We start from the raw sequence: 20,000 nt of genomic DNA on the forward strand, positions 1-20,000 counted from the left end.
TTGAAATATATTCACTCGAAAATCCACACAGCTTCCCAATGGTAGCTAGGTAGGTAACGTCGCACGTGCGAAAGTAAATCGCTCTGTCTCGTGCATTTCGCTAAAATGGAAAACGATAGACACGGAGAGAGAGAGAGAGAGAGAGAGAGAGAGAAAGAGAAAGAGTCGATACGTGCACGGAGTCAACGTGCCAAATTAGGAGAGAAAAAGAAAAAAAAAAGAAGAAAGAAAAAGAAATAAGAGAAAAGAATTCATTTCAATAATGATAAAAAAAAAAAGAGAGAGAGAGAGAGAGAGAGAGAGAGAAGAAAAAAAATTCAAGTGTATTTTATCAATGAAAAGTTTAATTAATAAATCATTAAATATATTTCACAGGAGTCAGGAATACTTGTATATATAAATAAATAAATATATATTATTAGTATGATATATACATTTAATATGTTATTTATATTCTTCAGAAAAGCGTTCTAATAATTAAACAAATTTTCTAATAAAATTGATCGATATAACGTTAACGTGATATTGTGAATGACGTAATCTTCACATTTTAATTATTAACAATCATCGAAATATTTTCATGCTACCGATCGTTTATTTCACTAGATATTTCTCATTAATTAATGAAGAAATAAATATCCGATCGAACGACTGCCACATTTTCTAAATTAGTATTTATTCTTTTTCTATAAAGAATCTTTTCTTTTCTTACGTGAATAGGAACGAATAAGCGAACGATAAAGGATGCTTGAGTTTCGACATGTTTCTCGATATATATGGAAGAAACTTTTTTGATAGGCGTTTTCGAACTTTCACCCTCTCTCATATATGCGTTCACACGAGCGTGTAATTGAAGAAACGTGAATGAACACTGCTACGTGTATCGCATACATACATCTCTCTCTCTCTTTCTCTCTCTCTCTCTCTCTCTCTCTTTGGAACGTATATAGAGAGGGGAAAAAGTAAACCACGTAAGTAAACACGTTGATGAAAAATTGATTTAAACGAAAAAAAAAAAAAAAAAATGTCATACATCGTTTTATTTTCGATCGTGCGAAAGTATATATATATATACACGCGTATATACATACATACGTATACGACGTAATATACGTAGGTAACATACATACATACGTAATGTATGTAATATAAATAAATACGTTAGCTACATATGTATCGAATAACGTTTCGAAGGGCATGTCCGAAACGTCGAAGTTAACTCAACTACGGAAATGTCGAAGAAATCGTCGACGCGGAAAAATTTCCGCACGTATCGCCCATGAAATATTCCTCAAGGATATGTACGTACGTACGTACGTAGGTACGTATGTATGTATATATACTTCCAGAGATTTTTCCGTATGCGTATATTTGGATAAATACATACACCACAAAATTCAACGGCTGTCGAAAGCAGCCGCCATACGTTCATAAATATCGTTCGTAAAGTTATATCACCCTTTCCTCCCCACCCTTTCTACTCTCCCTTCATCTCCCACCACCCTTTTTTTATCATCTTTATCATACTCGAGTTTCTTTCCTTCTTACAATTCTATTCGTATTATTACAATAAAGAGTAATAAACCAATAAGAATATTGATAGAAATGAATACTGACTGAAAGGGACAAGGTTAAATAATATTGAAGTAATTTGATATAATATTCGATCAATTTTATATGATATATTTAAAGAATGATTCGAATAATTTAATATAATATTCGATTGGTTTTATACGATATTATGGGGAAGTGTATTTAAAGAATGATTCAAACGATGATCTAATTTCACGTAATTTTTCACGGACGAGTTCTCTTGTTTATCTTTACTGTTACTTTGCCAGACGTTTTTATGTATGTGTGTTAAAAGAGAGAGAGAGAGAGAAAGAGAGAGAAAGAAAGAGAGAGAGAGAGAAAATGTGTCTGTGAGCTTTTGCACGTGCGTTTGTATTTATATAAAAGAGAGAGAGAGAGAGAGAGCGAGTGTTTGGAATTAGAACTACGATGCTTTCGGAATGATAAAAAAAAAAGAAAAAAGAACAAGAAACAAATTCGAGGAAGAGCGATCTATTTTCTTTTTTCTTTTATTATTTACCGAGAAAACGTTTTATGTTCGAACGTAACTTCGTTATCTCTGTCTCCATTAGTATTATCAATATTTGAAGAGAGTGTCTCGGTTCACTATATATTATAAATAAGAAAGAAAGGAAAAAAAAAAAAAATAAACAAGAGCTGTAAACTCAGTCTTGTATATGTCACGTCTCAAATATATATCCATCGCAATCTTCTATTTCTATTCTATCCATTAGTTTCCATTTGCTGATCACTTTGATATATATATATATATATATATATATATATATATATATATATATATATTTCTGTAAGTATAAATATATTTCCATATTTGAATACTTATACGATTATATTTAACTATCCTAATGTTGAATATAATATATACGTGTAAATTAAATTACATAAATTATATAATGTTATATAAATCAGATGTGTGTGTGTGTGTGTGTGTGTGTATATATATATATATACATTTATATGTTTAACATAGATAAAAATTAATAAGGGAAAAAATCTTGATTTTTCTTTTCTTCTTACTTTTTCTTTTTATCCTTTCAATCATTATTATTTCATTCGTTATTATCGAATTCAAATCTCTTTTATGTACACACACACACACACACACACACACACACACACACTCATACATATATAAATGCATATATATGTAGTACCTGTAAAATAACGAGAATAACTGCGTAAATCGTAAGATAACGAGTCTCTTCTTTAAAGAATAACGAAGCTACTTCAACGAGCTTGATAATAAAAAGTCAGTACTTCTGTCTAGACGAATACGACATAGACAGAGTTAAAAAAAAAAGAAAGAAAGAAAAAATAAGAAAAAGATAAGAGAAAGAGAGAACGAAAAAAGCAGAATTTATTTGAATATTTATTGTAACAATGAATTTCTCTTGAAACGAATATTATCTCTCAGTGGAAACGTTAAAAATCGACGAGACAAAGGGTGAATTTTTTTTAATCACCATTTTATCGAGACGATTTATTATTATTTAAAGTTTACGATAACTGGAAAATAATCTTTCTTGACGATCATGGCAAACCTAATAATTGCGAGTAAATATATATATATATATATATATATATATATATATATATATAATATTAAATGCATTGATGAGACGTATAGAGAAAAAAATAAAAATTTTTAATTGCATTTTATTTTGTAATAATTATTATTCTTCTTCTTTCTTTCTTTCTTTCGTTCTTTCGTTTTATTGTTTTCTAAGAAAATATCATAAATCGAAAGAATAAAAATTCATCTCTTCCTCTTCTACGATTTTTCTTTTCTTCTTCCTCTCCCCTAACTTTTTCGACACTCCCATAATTTATCCTTTTCTACCATCGTACGTAATCCTTAATTAAATTTTAATCCTACAATTATTTCATACAAAATATTATAAATGCATTAATATCGATATAAAATAAAAATAATCTACCTTTCTAAAGTAGAGACATTTCATATCTATCTCTTCCAACATCTTTCACTTTTCCTTTTTCTTCGAAATCGTCCTTTCGATAATTTTTATTATTTATCCTTTGAAGATGTTGCATATCAGAAGCGTACTTACGTAGCTCGAATTTTACTCTACGAACGAAAAAAAAAAAAAAAAAAAAAAAAGAATGGAAAAGGAAAAAGAAAAAGTGAGAGAAAGATAGAGCGTGTTTCATCGGAGCAAAAGAGACAGAAAGAGAAAGAGAAAGAGAAAGAAGAAAAGGTTGGAAAAAGAGAGAAGATAAAGATACAGAGAAATAGAAAGAGAAAGAGAAAGAGAAAGAGAGAGAGAGAGAAAGTAAAAGAAGATAGTATGTAATGAAGAACAGCACAAACGTAGAGAGATTCTCGTATAGCAGAATCCAGAAGAATATAATTAACGTACGCTCTTACAATATTTAGAGAAAAAACGTATATACGAAGAGAAACAAAAAAAAAAAAAAAAGAAAAGAAAAGAAAAATGCGACAGGTGGATTCGGTTAATTTCAAAACCGGCTGAATAAAACGCGAAATTGTGTTCGCATTAGTCGTTATACGACTTTATACGATGTATCGTATGTATTATCTAGAAAATTGAATCTTAAAAATTGTGTCACCAGAATGTTTCCAGACACCTACGTCTTTACAATAATTAAGAAGAGAGTTTCTTTAATCTTTCTTCGTTTTCTTCGTTTTCTCTTTTTCCTTTTGTACTTCGATATTAATTCTAATTATAATAATGACTTTAATTTCACGATACAAACGTCCGTTTTTCAAATCCAATCGAAATTTTATAAAATTCGTTTACGAACAAGATTTGTTAAATCAAACGAAGAGTATAATCTTACACATCGTGTAACAGTATTAGATAATACGCAAATCGATCAACGATCGATAATTACGATTATATATAACATTTTTTTAATTAACAAAGAAAGTAATCTTAACAGTACGTAGTAGTATTATTTATCTGATTAAGAATTAATAATTACGATTAAAATTAATAAATAAACATATACGTATACGCAATAAGAAAAATTCACGAATGATCGATTCTCATGTTAATTCAATTTAACATTTCTTTCATTATCCCTTTTACTTTCTCTTTTTTCTCTTTTTAATCTACGTAAGAGAACATTCGTTACTTCTAAACGTTTTAGATCGAATACGAACGATTTGTCATAACGCACGCACACGTACGTACATATACACACATGTATTATATATTACAAATCGAATACGATTTCGTTGTTTATTAATGAAAATTTCGTTAACTGGGAAAATTTACGAAACGATATTCCCTAGGAAATCGTTAACATGCACACCAATGCCACGAACAACAACTCTCCTATCTCCATTCTCTCGGGCGGCTTGCTTTTGTAGCAGTTATCGATATCTAAACCCTTGTTTGCTACTGATAGGGTAACAGCAAGACGAGTACAACACGGACCCTTTCATGCTAACATCGCGTATAATGTCTTATCCTAAGGTTCTATCGTGTCGGCCGTATAACTTGTTCATTTCTCCTATCGTCATTACACGCTCTATGAAATGAATTAACATATGTGTGTGTGTGTACACGTGTGTATACACATTATATATTATATGATCAGTGTCTTGAAAAAGAAAAATATATATATATATATATATATATATATATATATATATATTTATAATACATTACATATTATCGATATCAATTATATATTATTAATTAAAAACATGTATACGCATAGGTAGCGAATAAAAACGGAATTAATTATTCTGTACGATACTAACGTGGAAATAAATGCGCAATAAATTTATGCTAAACGAATAACTTAAGGATATATTTAGGTGTATTTTTACAGACGGATACAAACACACACACATATATATATATATGTATATATATTACCTGTATATATGTAAATTGTGATATCTTCGGAAATAGAAGTTGAGATTTGAATTAGTAGAACTGATCGAATCTAATGAAATCAAAATCTGTATGAGATAATTTTTAAGTAAACTGCTAGGAGAGATTAAAACGACCTTCTCGTTCGTATGTCTGCCGTCGACTGATGACGATGTTCTTTCTTTCTTTTAGTTCATCGTAGTCTCTCTTATTGGTCTGTCCTCTAAAGCTTATCTTTTGTTTATTTAACCTCGTTGTTATCTCTCTTTCTCTCTCTTTCGTATTTCTATACATTTTATACATCGATCCAATCTTATATATATATATATATATATATATATATATATATATATATATATATATATTATGTATATATTTGTTTTGCTTCAAACGTATACGTTAATACGAAATATTTTAACAAAGATTCATAGAAATTTTGCTGCACGTGATATATTATTAAAAAAAAAAAAGAACAAAATAATATGAGTCACGTTAATATTTAAATCTCTTACGTCGTCGATTAATTTACACACACACACACGCGCGCGCGCGCGTGTGTAAAGTTTTAAGGTCAATCGTTAAAATGTAATTGTTAAAAATTTATTTCGATTTAACGTTAAAGTAAAATGAATGAAAAAAAAAAAAAACATGACGAAAGAATGTCATATATAACATTGTAACATTGTTAAATGGTTTATCATTAAGTCATGTCATTTCATCGTTAAATTTGTATAGGATTTTCTGAGTAGATACTCTAAGTAGTACAAACTAGTATTGATCGAACGAATAGAATGGAACAAAGAGCAGATGAAAGTAGGACGTGTAAGATATTAAAACGATGATGGCTCATACTCGTTCTTATTTTCTTTTAATCGTTAATTCTGTATTTTATTGTACGTTTGGAGTGTTTTTCATTACTCAATCGCGTATAATTTTTGAATGAAATTAGACATTGTTATTAGTCGATGAATTATTAATGAATTACGGATTGATATTACTTGATACAATATTTATTATTCACCGAGACAAAAATATCTTCGAAAACATCGTCGTTCTTATGGAAACAAAAAAAAATATATATATATATATATAAAATCGATCGAGTATGAACTTTATGGAAATATAATTATTGTTAGAAGGAAAAAGAGAAAAAGAGAAAGAAAAGAAATCGTTAAGATTATTGAAATAAGAACAATCTTTAAATTACTCTCGAAAGTTTGATCATCGTCAAGCTTAAAATATCATACGTCTGATAAAAACCTGTTACTGTAATTATACGATTACAAATTATGAAAATAATACATATGAAAATGAAAATATACTTCGTTATATTATACTCAATGGAAAATGTGATTACTTCAAACAGAAAAGTAAAACCGTGTAAAATATTATAACGAGTATCAAAATTGAAATCTTACCAATCGTAAAATTTAATACACGAAATTATAATTACTTTAATTACGTGATCATATTTAAAAAAAAAAAATGTACATATACTTCGTTACATTGTATTCACGAAAAGTGTGATTACTTGATTGTATTATTTACAAAAAGTAGAAAAGCGAGAAACAGTGAAGAAAAAAAGTTTCAATATTTAAAAAAAAAAAGAAAAAAAAAGAAAAGAAAGGAAAAAAAAAGGAAAAGAAAAAAAAAGCAATATTTAAAATTACACAGGAAAGTTTAGATTCGTCGTCGACGAAATCTAATCCTAATTTATTTTACGCGCACGCGTGTATAAAATTATTATTATTAGAAGAAGAAAGCATATCAGAATAGGAGAGAGAGTTGGTACTCGCTGCTTAGTAGTTGACAAGTAAAGTTCGAACTTGAAAACAGCTGCAAGCGACTCGTCTCGCTCTATGTACCCTCCCAAGTTGTTGGATCGAAATCACGATTTCGACGTAAAGCGAATTACCGAAGTTCCATGGCATGGATGGGAGAGAAGGTGGTGGTTTGGAGGGACGCGACCGAATGACATAGAGAGACAGAGAGAGACAGAGACAGACAGACAGAGAGAGAGAGACAGAGAGAGACAGAAAGAGAGAGAGAGAGAGAGAGAGAGAGAGAGAGAGGCTTCTACTCTCGGTAAATAATTTCTCGACTTTGTCGCTTGCAGCCATGAGTTCCACACGAGAATGAACATGACGAGACTAGAGTAAGGCCGAAAATGTTGGTGGTGATGGTGGTGATGGTAGTGGTGATGGTAGTGGTGAATGATAATCGCCTTCTAAACTTCGTTTCCTGTTATATGTGTATGTGTTTCTTTTAGACGCTATCACCTATTTGAAAATAAGCGAGAAAAGTTTCTTAAATATACAGATATACGTTCCGATTATTTTCGTTCGTATAATTCGCGTGAAATTTTCTCCTTTTTGTTCTCTTTTATTTCTATTATATTTACCTTCTTTTTTTCTTTGTTTTTTTTTTTTTTCCTTTTTTTTTTGAGTTTTTGTTGTCGAAGAAAATTCGAAGATACGAAGAATACGAAAAGATTTCATCGAAGAGTATGTAGAACTCAAATTTTCGAAATCAAATTTTTCCATCTACTTCTTTCTCTCTGTCCTTCTCGTTAAATCTACGAGAACGCATGGCGATATTGTGAGCGTATTTTTACGAGCGTTCGTTAATTTACCAACTAACTTTTCCACGATATTTCCATTCTATTCCTGCAGACAATTCTTACAATGGCATTACTCGTTTATATTGAATTATAAATGTAAAATTCATACGAGTATATCTCAATAGCTTCGTAAAAAAAAAAAAAAATAATAAAAAAAAATAAATAAAGAAACATCAAAACATATGGAGAATTAAAAAAAAAAAAAAAAAAAGAAATAAAACAAACAAAACAAAATAAAATAAAAAAAAACTGATTGACCGGAATCGATCAATCGCCATTATAACGTAGAAAAAGAAAGAAAAAGAAAAAGAAAAAGAAAAAAAAAACAAAAAAAAAAAAAGAAAAATCTATGACAAATGATAGATGAGAAATAATACATACTACAGAATAAATATTTCAACGACTATCAATCTATCTATCAAGCGACCAACCAACCGAACTTAGCTATCTACCGAGCATGAGAGAAACCCTCTTACAGGTTTCCTCGACCATTATACTGCGGTTGAAAACAGAATGACAGACACGTAGCCGCGATTCGGTCAAATAATTTCCTATCTAACTTCCGCGAGCCGACGATTAACGTTTAATTCGCCGTGGAATCCCAAGGAAAGGGATAGAACATTGTGATGTAGAAGGAGTTAAAGATGAAAGAGCTACCTAGAGAGAGAGAGAGATAGAGAAAGAGAGAGAGAGAAAGAGAGAGAGAGAGAGAGAGACGGATCTCATTGTGAACTCTGGGATTCTGTGCAACCGCAGATATATCAGGCAGCATCTCGCCTAGTTTCTCGTATATCATTCACGTAACACATGGCGCCATCCCTAGAGAGAGAAAGAGAGAGAGAGAGAGAGAGAGAGAAGGTTGCCAAGGACGAGACACTCCCTTTTCCTTCTCTTCGTACGAGATATCCTCGTCTATCTAGGAAAGCAAAGGCAAAGGGAAAGACGATGGTTTAATTTATCACCGTTCCTAACTCGAATCGCGTCTCTTCAAGTGCCGTCTCTCAACCCCCATCTCTTTCTATCTCTGTGTATACGTGTGTGTGTGTGTGTGTGTGTGTGTGTGTCGTTCTCTGTCTCTCTGTTTCTCTTTCTTTCTTTCTCTCTCCGACAGATGTAGACTAACTTGTAATCAAGGATCTTGAAGTCTGATCAACTATTGAAACGCGTCGAATGGACCCTCAAACGTTTTGATATATTTGAATATATATATACATATATATATATATATATATATATATATATACATACGTATGTATGTATGTATGTATATAGGTAGATATATGTATAGATATACGACATTTTGATGATTATTTAATAAATATATTTCTAGATAATGTTACGTATTCACATTTGTCTGAACAAATGTCAGAGTTGAAAAATGGAATTAAAGAAAAGTGTTACGATCCGTAAATGAATTTACAAGATTTGCTATAAGATGGACAAATGAAAAGGATGATAATTTAATAAATATATTAAGTCATAAGTTAGATTAATAAATACATTTCTAGATAATTTTACGTATTCACATTTGTCCGAACAAATGTCATAGTTGAAAAATTGTGAAAGGAAGAAAAAAGAAAATGCGGATTCGTTCATTCTATAAAGTGTATTGTACTTTTGTGATATATATATATATATATATATATATATATAGTTTTTTTTGGAACATTTAAAATAGTTTCCAACAAATACATCGTTAACGAGGAAATAGTCGCAGTCGAAAAGCAAAATAGAATTGTTTTCCCCGAATCAAACACACAATGTACTAGCCGAACTAACGACGCGATGCACTACTACAGTACTAACTACAACAACAACACTACTACTATTACTACTACTACTACTACTATTACTACTTCTACTCTCGATGAAAGCCGATTGAAATTGGACGTATCGATCGATCCACCGTAACCAAGCGGAATATTCTTTAATGCATCGACGGTAAAGATTTCATATTCGTATACCTCGTAACTACTTCGAAACTACCAATCTCGTTCGATAGATTCATTTAAAGGATCAAAAAGTAAAGTAAACTTAAATAACATGGATATGCGTCCATCGAAATAATACATAAATTCGATAAAAACGAAACTATTATATTTATCGCGACATTGCATATATCGTGCTAGTACGTTTAAAAGAAGAAAACAAAAAAATATTTTGTACTCGTCCATTAAGTTTCATTCATAATAAGAAAGGAAAATAATAATGAGGAATAAAAAGAAAAGAAAAGAAAAGGAAAAAAAAGGAAAAAAAAAAAAAAAAAAGAGAGCAGATGACTGACAAATAAAACAAATTGTCAAGAGTATAATCCATTAAAATAACGATTACGATCATAGACATCGTAACGAGGTGTACTTACTTACACTGCGTAACTATTACTCTGATATAATTTCAATAATGAAATATAAAATAACGATGGGAAATCCTATCGACGGGATTTCAAAAGTCGCGGATAAAATCTGTCAATAACAAACCGCGAGTATTACGTATCCTTCAAGATACTTAAACTTTCAAAAAATGAAAGAAATAAAGAAATAAAAGAAAAAAAAAAATAAATAAATAAATAAATAAAGATAAAAACGAAACGAACGAACGAACGAATGAACGAACGAACGAACAAAAAAAGAAAAAGAATGAAAATAGAAAATGTAGAAAGATAAAATAACGTTAACACGATATATAATATATCCACATATAAACGTATAAACATGTAACAACAATGGAAATCATTTTGATAATGGATGTATCATACCGTGAATATTACTATCGATGCGTTTTACACGTCACGGGACAACCCAACAGCAAGTATTTACGTACTACATACGTACCTAGGTGTACCTAGGTACCTCTCAACTATCTAGCTAAAGGTAGTAGCACGTTACTTTCAACAAGGGTAGTTCATCAGTGCGGTACACTATCGCATTAGCATACAATCCAGCCAGGGGCCATGTCGACGATTGCCAAGCGACGCTTTCAACCCCTTACAGTTACCGATAGTCTCATCCTGATTCGTCCTACCACGAGCAAAGCACCCTTTTCCTATCTACCTATCTACTTCTCACACCCCTTATCCTCTACCCCCTATCCTCTACCCCCTACCTCTTACCCCTTATCCCTCATTCTCCTTCTACCACCCTTACAACCACCCATCACTACCACCACCACCACCAACCATCACCACACAACTATCGTTCGGTGAACCTCGACTTTATACCCCTTAGGGGGTGAAAGTTTACGGTGATAACTTTCCTTGGAGCACGCAACGAACCTTAAATTACCTTTGAGCCATGAACTAAGTCTTAAGAAGCATCTATGGTGTTGTTCGCCATTATGGCTTTCTCCGTTTAGTGTCACTCTCTTTTCTCTTCTCTTCTCGTTGTCGTTCATTATTTTTTCTTTTTTCTTTTCTCTCTCTCTCTCTCTCTCTCTCTCTCTCTCTCTCTTTGTTGGTGTTTCTTTCTTTTTTTTAAATGTGTTTTTCTGTTCTTTTTTTCTTTTTTTTTTTTCTTTTCATTGATTCATTTCATCAAATAGATTAAATTTATTCGTTTCGATATTATTAATCGCGTCGTATCGTATCGCGAGTGGAAGAATGATGGAGGAAAGATATAAATAAAGTATCGATCAAGAATAGAAAATTTGGAAGGGAATCGACGAGAGATGTAATTTATAATTGTGTAAATTAATAATTTAGAAGTTACTGTTGTTTATACAGTTTGTAGTAGTAATAGTAGTTATCTACTATCTATCGAGTTATACAAAGTTATTTATATAATTTACAATACGATTAAATTATTGTGTTAATTATTTATATTAATTTATTATATATCATCTATTATTAATTTACTTATACAATTTTTTTAAACATTATATATATATATATATGCATATATGTATGTATTTATATATGTATCTCTCGAATAAATACATTTATTTATTTCAATCTTAATAACATTATCTTTCCGATTTCCCTTACGAATTTTTATCAACTTCTTTCCTTTCACTTTTTATCTCTCTCTCTCTTTTTTTTTTTTTTTTTTTTTTTTCTATACAATTCACTTTATATATGTATATAATCCTCGCTGATATAGAATAATGACAAAGAACGAAAAAAGTGTAATATGAAATTAATTTCGTCTCTTGAAAAAGATCGAAATTGAAGTAAAAAAATTAATCTTTATTATCGATATATATATATATATATATATATATATATATATGTACGATATAACGACGAGATCCTACGATCGAAGCATAAATTTGATAAAATTCGAAGAGATGAGATGAGATGAAAGAGATATAGAGGTAGAAGAAAAAATTATGAGAAAGATGATAAGTTCGCGAGTGAAATGAAAGTGTTTTACTAATTACTATGTAAAAACGCAGTAGGAACGATTAGAAACAAGATGGTCTAGGTAGGTAGATAGGTAGACGGGTAGGTAGGTAGGTAAAAGCAAATAGCGACAGGTGCAGGTGTAATTAGTGGCAGGCTGCACCTGGAAAACGCCCTTCCGATAGGAAGAACTGCCACGAAGCCACGCTCGGCTAACATACCAACCGTTATTTATTACTCATTTAGCTCGTGTTACTCGTTAAACGTGCACACCCATCTCCATTCTTCATTTTTTTCTCTCTTTTTCTTTTTCTTTTTCTTCTTCGTCTCCGTATTCTTTTTCTTTTTCTCCTTTCTTCCCTCTTTCTCTTTTTCTTCTTCGTTATTATCATTTCTTTCGCTTTTTATTCATGAATCATATTTCGTCTTATCAAAACGAAGTTTTTATATTTGATATTACGTAAAGAACAAATAACGTTCTTCAAAGCGTTGAGTGGGTGGAACAGATTTAGAAAGAAAGAGAGAGAGAGAGAGAGAGAGAGAGAATGGGGAGATCCGTGTATTCATTAGTACGCTAACTTTCATAACTTTTTGTTAATAACATATGCAGAGAGAGAGAGAGAGAGAGAGAGAGAGGGAGAGATTAGCATATGTTTATTTTTAGATTGAATCGAGTTGGGTTGGGTTGGGTTAGGTTGTTCGCTTGAATAAGCAATCTTGAGAATTTTCGATATAAAGAAGTATTAACGTTGTTTCTTTAAATGTAAAATACTAAACGAGTTGTTTTCTATTACTTTTTTTTCTTCTTTTTTCTTTTCTTTTCGTTTCGTTTCGTTTCGTTTCAAGAAAATGAAATAGTATGATATAATTTACTTTGTTTATTTAAATATGATAATATGAAATATTTTCAATAAATATATTATGTATAAAAGGGAATATTATTATAGTGTTATTTATTTTCATGTAAAATATCAAAAGTTTTTCAATATTAAAAAATATTTCACAGTTAGATAAATTCCATAGAGAATATTTATCATATATCATAATATCAATTATTACATTAAACAACATTTTCGAATAGGAGAAGAAATCTTTTGGTATCATTTATTTAAAAATAAACTAATGAAAATTCCGACATTATTTCATTCATTTACGTTTGAAAGAAAGAAAAAGAAAAGAGATAATAAAAAAAAATAAAATAAAATAAAATGAAATAAAATAAAAAGAAAGAAAAAAAGACAAACAATTATCCGACAATTCGGTGCGTATGAATGACTTAAAATATGAATAAATAAACAAATAAATAATAGTAAACCAACCGAGTAAAGAAGTAGAAAAAGAAAGAAAATATTTCAATTTCGTGAAACACTTATCGACATTCTTAACATTCTTGGCTTTCTTGTGTTAATAATAAGAAACCTTCTTGGAGATGTGCAATTATGTAGGTGTAAGTGGAAACTGTCCAATAACATTTCTCTAACGTTGACCAACCCTAGAAAAAGGGGAAAAATTCGATGCTAGAAAGGAACTAGTTACTTTTCTCTTTCACAGAAAACGAAATGTACGTGGGCATTACTTGAAACGTAATAGAATGTGTTTCCGTTCGTTACTTAGACGTTAAGCGAAAGAAAAGAATTTCATTTTGTCAAAATCTATCACGAATATCCATTGTCAACGTTACGTAACAATTTTATTACTTAGTTCTATTTATATCTATTTTTTATTTATTTATTAATAATAACGATATCATGAGAAATCAAAAAAAAAAAAAAAAAAAAAAAAGAAAAAAAATTTTTAACCGTTATTAAATCTTAAAGAAGAGTTACGTATGGATCTATCTCTGTAAAATATTAAAAAAAAAAAAAAAAAGAAAGAAAAAGAAAAAAATCTACTTTTCGTTTATTAATAGCAGCAATATTTCTAAGGATCATTTGTATATAGAAATTATTAAATCTTAGAAGAGAATATATCTCTGAAACAAAATATAAGTATCATAAAAAAGATAACAGATAAAAATCTCAGATCTACGTGTAAGCGATGTAGTGAAAAAGAAAGAAAAAATACATAAATAAATAAATAAATAAATAAAAAATTAGAATTAAGATGAATTCGTAACAATTCAATTCAATTCAATTCAATTCAATTCAATCCAATCCGATTCGATACAATACGACCGAATTCAATTCTGTTCGACTCAACCGAATTCCCGTTTCCGATAGTTTCGGTCCTAGTGATTTTTTAGCATGATCGAAATTCGTAATTTAAATCCATATAAGCGAGCCACTCGTACATTTTCTTTCCGTTCGATCTTGAAATCAATTCGGTCAACGGATCCAACGTTGTAAATTACGACGGTAAGTTGAACTGGGACTTGAACTGGGACTTAAACCGAAACGTATGAATTGACCTTTAAATAGATAAAGAAGAGAGAGAGAGAGAGAGAGAGAGAGAGAGAGAGAGAGAGAGAGAGAGAGAGAGACAGAGAGAGATGACCCAATGGAAAAAAAAGTCCCACACTTATTCGATGTCCCAACTCGACGTTAACCGCGTTACTCCATCTTCCTTTAAGGATAAATGCCCTAAAACCCGATGGAAGAGTTTACGAAGAATCATAGGATAGTTTTACGATTGTAAAAGAAGCATTTCCCAAGGTCGTAGAATATTTTCTTACTTTTTCGTGCGAATTACGTTATAAAGGAGAAAAGAAAGAAAGAAAGAAAAAAAGAAGAAGAAAGAGAGAGAGAGAGAGAGAGAGAGAGAGAGAAAATTGGTGCAGTCTTGCACGAGGTGTCCAACTGGAAAAATAAGAATCGAGCTCCATGGGGAATGACAAATTGCCATGGATTACGTTACCCACTGTGTCACGACGAATTCTCTTCTTCGTTCACCCTCTCTCTTTCTCTCTTTCTCTCTCTCTCTCTCTTTCTCTCTCCCCTTCTCTTTTTCCGTCAGTACCACCACCACCCTCCGAAAGTCCACCGTTAAACCCTGCGGCACTTTACCCTTCGTACGTCGTGAACGTTGAAAATATTACGCGCCAACTATTTCTCGATCCTACTGAAGGTCTTTACTTTCCAACGTAAGAAACTTCTTCCTTTCTTTCTTTATTTCTTTATTTCTTTATTCTTTCCGTCGTTTCTTTAAAAAGTATGCGCTAAAATACCAGAGAGAAAGAGGGAGAGAGAGAGAGAGAGAGAAAGAAGATAAATAACTTTCTTGTTAAATAATTATTTATATCGTTAGTCAAATATTTTCTACGGCAAATTCAGATATATATATATATATATATATATATATATATATATATCCTAGGTGATTATCATATATTTTATTAGGTATATAATTATATATCTAATATATATACATATATAATTTTTATAATTATTTTTTATAGTTAATTTAAACATTAATTAAATCCTTAATTATATATATATATGCATACATGTATGTGTGTGTGTATTATATTTAGCATATATTTATATCATTCATTATCTTTATATTACTTATATCATCAATATATAATATATATATATATATATATAATATAATTATATATCTAACACATACATATACACTAGAAATTCTTATAGAAATTTAAACGTCACTTAATTCCTTAATAAATCATCCACTTTCATCAAATCAAATTTCTCAAAAACGATGATAACAACGATGACGATAAAGGAGAATACAAAAAATGGAAAAGAAAAAAAATGTAGCAGAAAAAAAGAAAACGAAAAAAGAAAATAAAAAGAAAAGAAAAGAAAAGAAAAGAAAAGAAAAGAAAAGAAAAGAAACGATTATTTATGAAAATAATCTATTAAAAAATATCTCCCATATATCGAGCAATTACAATACTTCCCATAAATTCCTTCCCTCCCATAAACATACCTTTTTCCTAATATACAGTAATGACTACTTTTCTTGTCTTCCAAGTTGAGCGAGAGAAACCACGAGACAACCGGTATGAAATACCGTTAATATAACTTTGGAACGTTGATTTATGCGAGTCCTACCGCTACCTACCCCTTCTCTTTCCCTACGTTTACCCCTACCCACCCTTCTCCTTCTCCTCTTCTCCCTAAAGGTCTAGTCTCGTTGCAGCTGCTGCAACGATGATGGTGACGAAGGGTTTGAAATATCCACCCCCATCGTGTACCGTTACTACTACCACTACTACTATTGCTACATACATATGCATGTATGTTGGTCTACTGTAACATCCACCCTCTTTCACCCTCATCGTCCACCCACCCTTACACAATCCTCGTTTTTCTTTTCTTGTTTTCGTCGGTTCGCTAGCGCGAAAACAACGATGATCGTTGAACGTTGTTTATGACCTTCCATCAACAAACTTTTTCAACATCTTTTTTCGTCTTCTACTTCTACTTCTACTTCTTCTTCTTCTTCTTCTTCTTCTTCTTCTTCTTCTTCTTCTTCTTCTTCTTCTTCTTGCAGACTTTTTTTCTTTTTTTTTTTTGTTCTCTTTTCTCTCTTTCTGTCTGTCTCTGTCAATCTCTCGAAAATCTTTCATTCCTTTCGCTCTATTTCATTTTTGGGATCGATCGAACTATCTCGTCTCGTCATTTAATATAATTAAATCACTACTTTCGCATTATCTCTTATAATGTAATTCATCTTTCGTATCTCGCGATTAAAAATTAAAGTTTTTTATTAAATTGATAATTAAATTTAAATGATAATTAAAAGAATGATTAAGGAAGAATGAAAGATAGAAAAAAGAGAGAGAGAGAGAGAGAGAGGAGGTAAAAGATATAATCGAGATTAATTTTTTTCTAATATTGTTTATAAATAAAATCATGATTATTAAATGTTTTCTTAGAAAGGAGAAGTACAAGTTTTGTCTGTTGAATTATTGAATCGATGTTGGATCAATGGATCTATCTTTTTCATCGATCATTGATCATGTTGTTTCTATTTTCTTTTCTTTTCTTTTTTTTTTTTTTTCTTTCGGCGAACGAAGTTAATTTAAAACATATTTTGTAAATCGATTACGTAAAGTAAAAAAAAAGTAAGTTAGAATGGGACGAAGAGTTCGAAAAAAAAGAAAAGTTTTAAAAAATTGAGTCAATTTTTATCCGAGTCCTTGTTAGGTTTCTGATCCGATCATAATGCACCGATAAAAGAGACATTCGAACGTTCAGCAGTTAATTAATTAATTTATCGATTGATTGATTAATTAATTGATTGATTGATTGATTGATTGATTGATTAGCGACCACGTAACAGAAGCTATCGATTTAATATCTAATTAAATATTATAACCTATCACTTATGTTTTTTAATTTTTTTTTTTTTTTGGATGCCATTCATTCAGTCAATGCTTTCGAACGTTATCAATCGATATTTTAAATTAATTGCAAGTACTTATAATTAATTTCTGAATACGTAATGTAAGTATATATCGGTATTTTATAGATCGAATTAATAAAAAAATTAGGAAAATAAAAAATAAAAAAGAAAGGTTATTAATAATTCAATTAAAATATTTGAGTTAATTTAATATCATTCGTATCAATATTTATAATAAATCCAAATGCAATTCAATGGTGTAATTATTTATATTGATCGCTTATATCACCCATCGACATTTTTATTTATTTGTTGAAACTGATTTCTTTTCTTTTTGCCAACTAATATTAATCGAATTATACAATATATATACAATATACATATAAATACAATACACACACACACACACACACATGTATGTATATATATTCGAATATTTCTTGTAGTTTCCATAATAAATTATAAATATCTTTAAAAGCATATACCTTTTCAATAAAATATTTTTAAATATAAGTTTACACAGTTAGTATTTTTAAATACCTATTTTATACATACATACATATATATATATATATATATATATATATTTTATACAAATTTATTTTACAAAATACCATTTATTCTACAAAACATTAATCATTAACATCTACTTATACACAATATATATTTATCATCAATAACAACCAAAAAACAAAGAACAATCCAACTATCCAAAACTCAGAACCATCCAAATTAATGCAAACATAACTCAATACGAATAAACACCCCTTGAAAAATTTTTCTTTCACAACAAAAGAATAACAACAAAAACCAACTTAATTTCTCTTACATCACAAACTAGAACAGTCCGTGTCTTTTGATCGACATTCTTTAAATTCAATCTCCTCGACAGGAAACACGAAGAAGGACAAGAACCAGTTAGCGAAGGTGGAGCTACAAGACGAGGAGAATCAGTTAGAGTGGGGGTAAAGGTAGAAGTGGAGGTAGAGTAGGGTGAGATAGTAGAATAGGGGTGCAGGTTGGTTAGGGATAAGGGAATGAAGGGATAAGGTGGAAAAGTAGGGGTAAGGGGAAGGGCAAGAGAGGGTGCTCGTCTTCATTATACGGCACCACGCCTGTCACTGATTCTCTCGACATGGCCCGTATCCGACAGGTTGAAGCACCAGTTCTAGACCATGGCGTACACGATATGATAGATTACATCTTCGAGGTGACTCATGCATACTACCGTGGATATTCCCAACATTCACTACCAACAAGCTCTCTCACAACCTCATGAGGATGGACGGACTACAGTCCCTTCCACTAGTCTACATGGTTTCTCGAGTAGTGTTCAGCTTCGAGCAGAGAGCTCAAATATCGAGATACATATCGACACGTCACTCCTAGTTCGATAGTAAACCGATGAATTTGCTCAAGTCTATATATAGTATTATCTATTCTACTATAGTACGCATTGTTTGTATCAATGAATCGAACAATCAATGATTCTTCGTTTTCTTTTTCCTTCTCTTCTTTCTTCTTTCTTTCTTTCTTTTTTTTTTTTTTTTTTTGAGGACAATTAATGTACTTCGATGTAATCAACTAATCGACGAACGTAACAAATTTTCTACTCCTTCGATGGTTGCATTTTAATTGTTTTTATTATTTTTCTTTTTTCTTTCTTTTTTTTTTTTTTGGCTCAAGCCTATGCACAGTTTAAGTTATTCTAATATAGTATAGTACGAGTTGTTTGTATCGATGAAATGATTCTTGGATTTCTTTCTTTTTTTTTTTTTCTTGTTTTTTGTCTTTTGTTTTTTTCTTCGGGCACTTCAATTTAATTAACTAATTGACGAACGTAAAAATTGTTTTCTTCTTCGATATTTCTACTTTATTCGTTTTGTTTATTTTTCTTTCCTTTCTTTCTCTCTCTCTCTTTTTTTCTCTTCTTCTTTTAATTCAAGCCATTAAAAAATTTGGTATTAAATCGTTATTCCAATCGACGCATTATCAATGGATTATGAACGTTCAGGAGATTGCTTTGGTAATTATCAGTTACTTAATCCGATAATGTTATCGAACGTAAACCTTTTTTTCTCTCTCTCTTTATTTTTTTTTTTTACGTCGCATACTAATGGATCATTTTTCTCTAAATCGCGATACGAATCCATGCATTATCAACGGATTATAGACATTCGGGATTTCTCTGATAATTAATTACTTAATCCAGTAACATTAATGTACGTAAAGAAATAAAAAAAAAAAAAAAGAGAGAGAGAGAGAAAAAAAAGGG

The 20,000-nt window shown here is 30.4% G+C and overlaps 1 protein-coding gene and 1 long non-coding RNA gene across 8 annotated transcripts in view; both read right to left on the minus strand.

Moving 5' to 3' along the window:
* Positions 1-20,000, minus strand: part of LOC122635991 (fasciclin-1) — a 310,273-nt gene that overhangs the window by 226,924 nt on the left and 63,349 nt on the right. The window lies entirely within an intron of this gene.
* Positions 3,364-5,632, minus strand: LOC122635997. The gene is made up of 3 exons (XR_006328832.1): positions 5,463-5,632; positions 3,531-3,679; positions 3,364-3,465 (listed from the first exon to the last, which is right to left on the minus strand). It is a non-coding gene; the product is annotated as an uncharacterized LOC122635997 (long non-coding RNA).

This window comes from Vespula pensylvanica, chromosome 20 (assembly GCF_014466175.1).
Source record: "Vespula pensylvanica isolate Volc-1 chromosome 20, ASM1446617v1, whole genome shotgun sequence".
In the NCBI taxonomy this organism is placed as follows: domain Eukaryota; kingdom Metazoa; phylum Arthropoda; class Insecta; order Hymenoptera; family Vespidae; genus Vespula; species Vespula pensylvanica.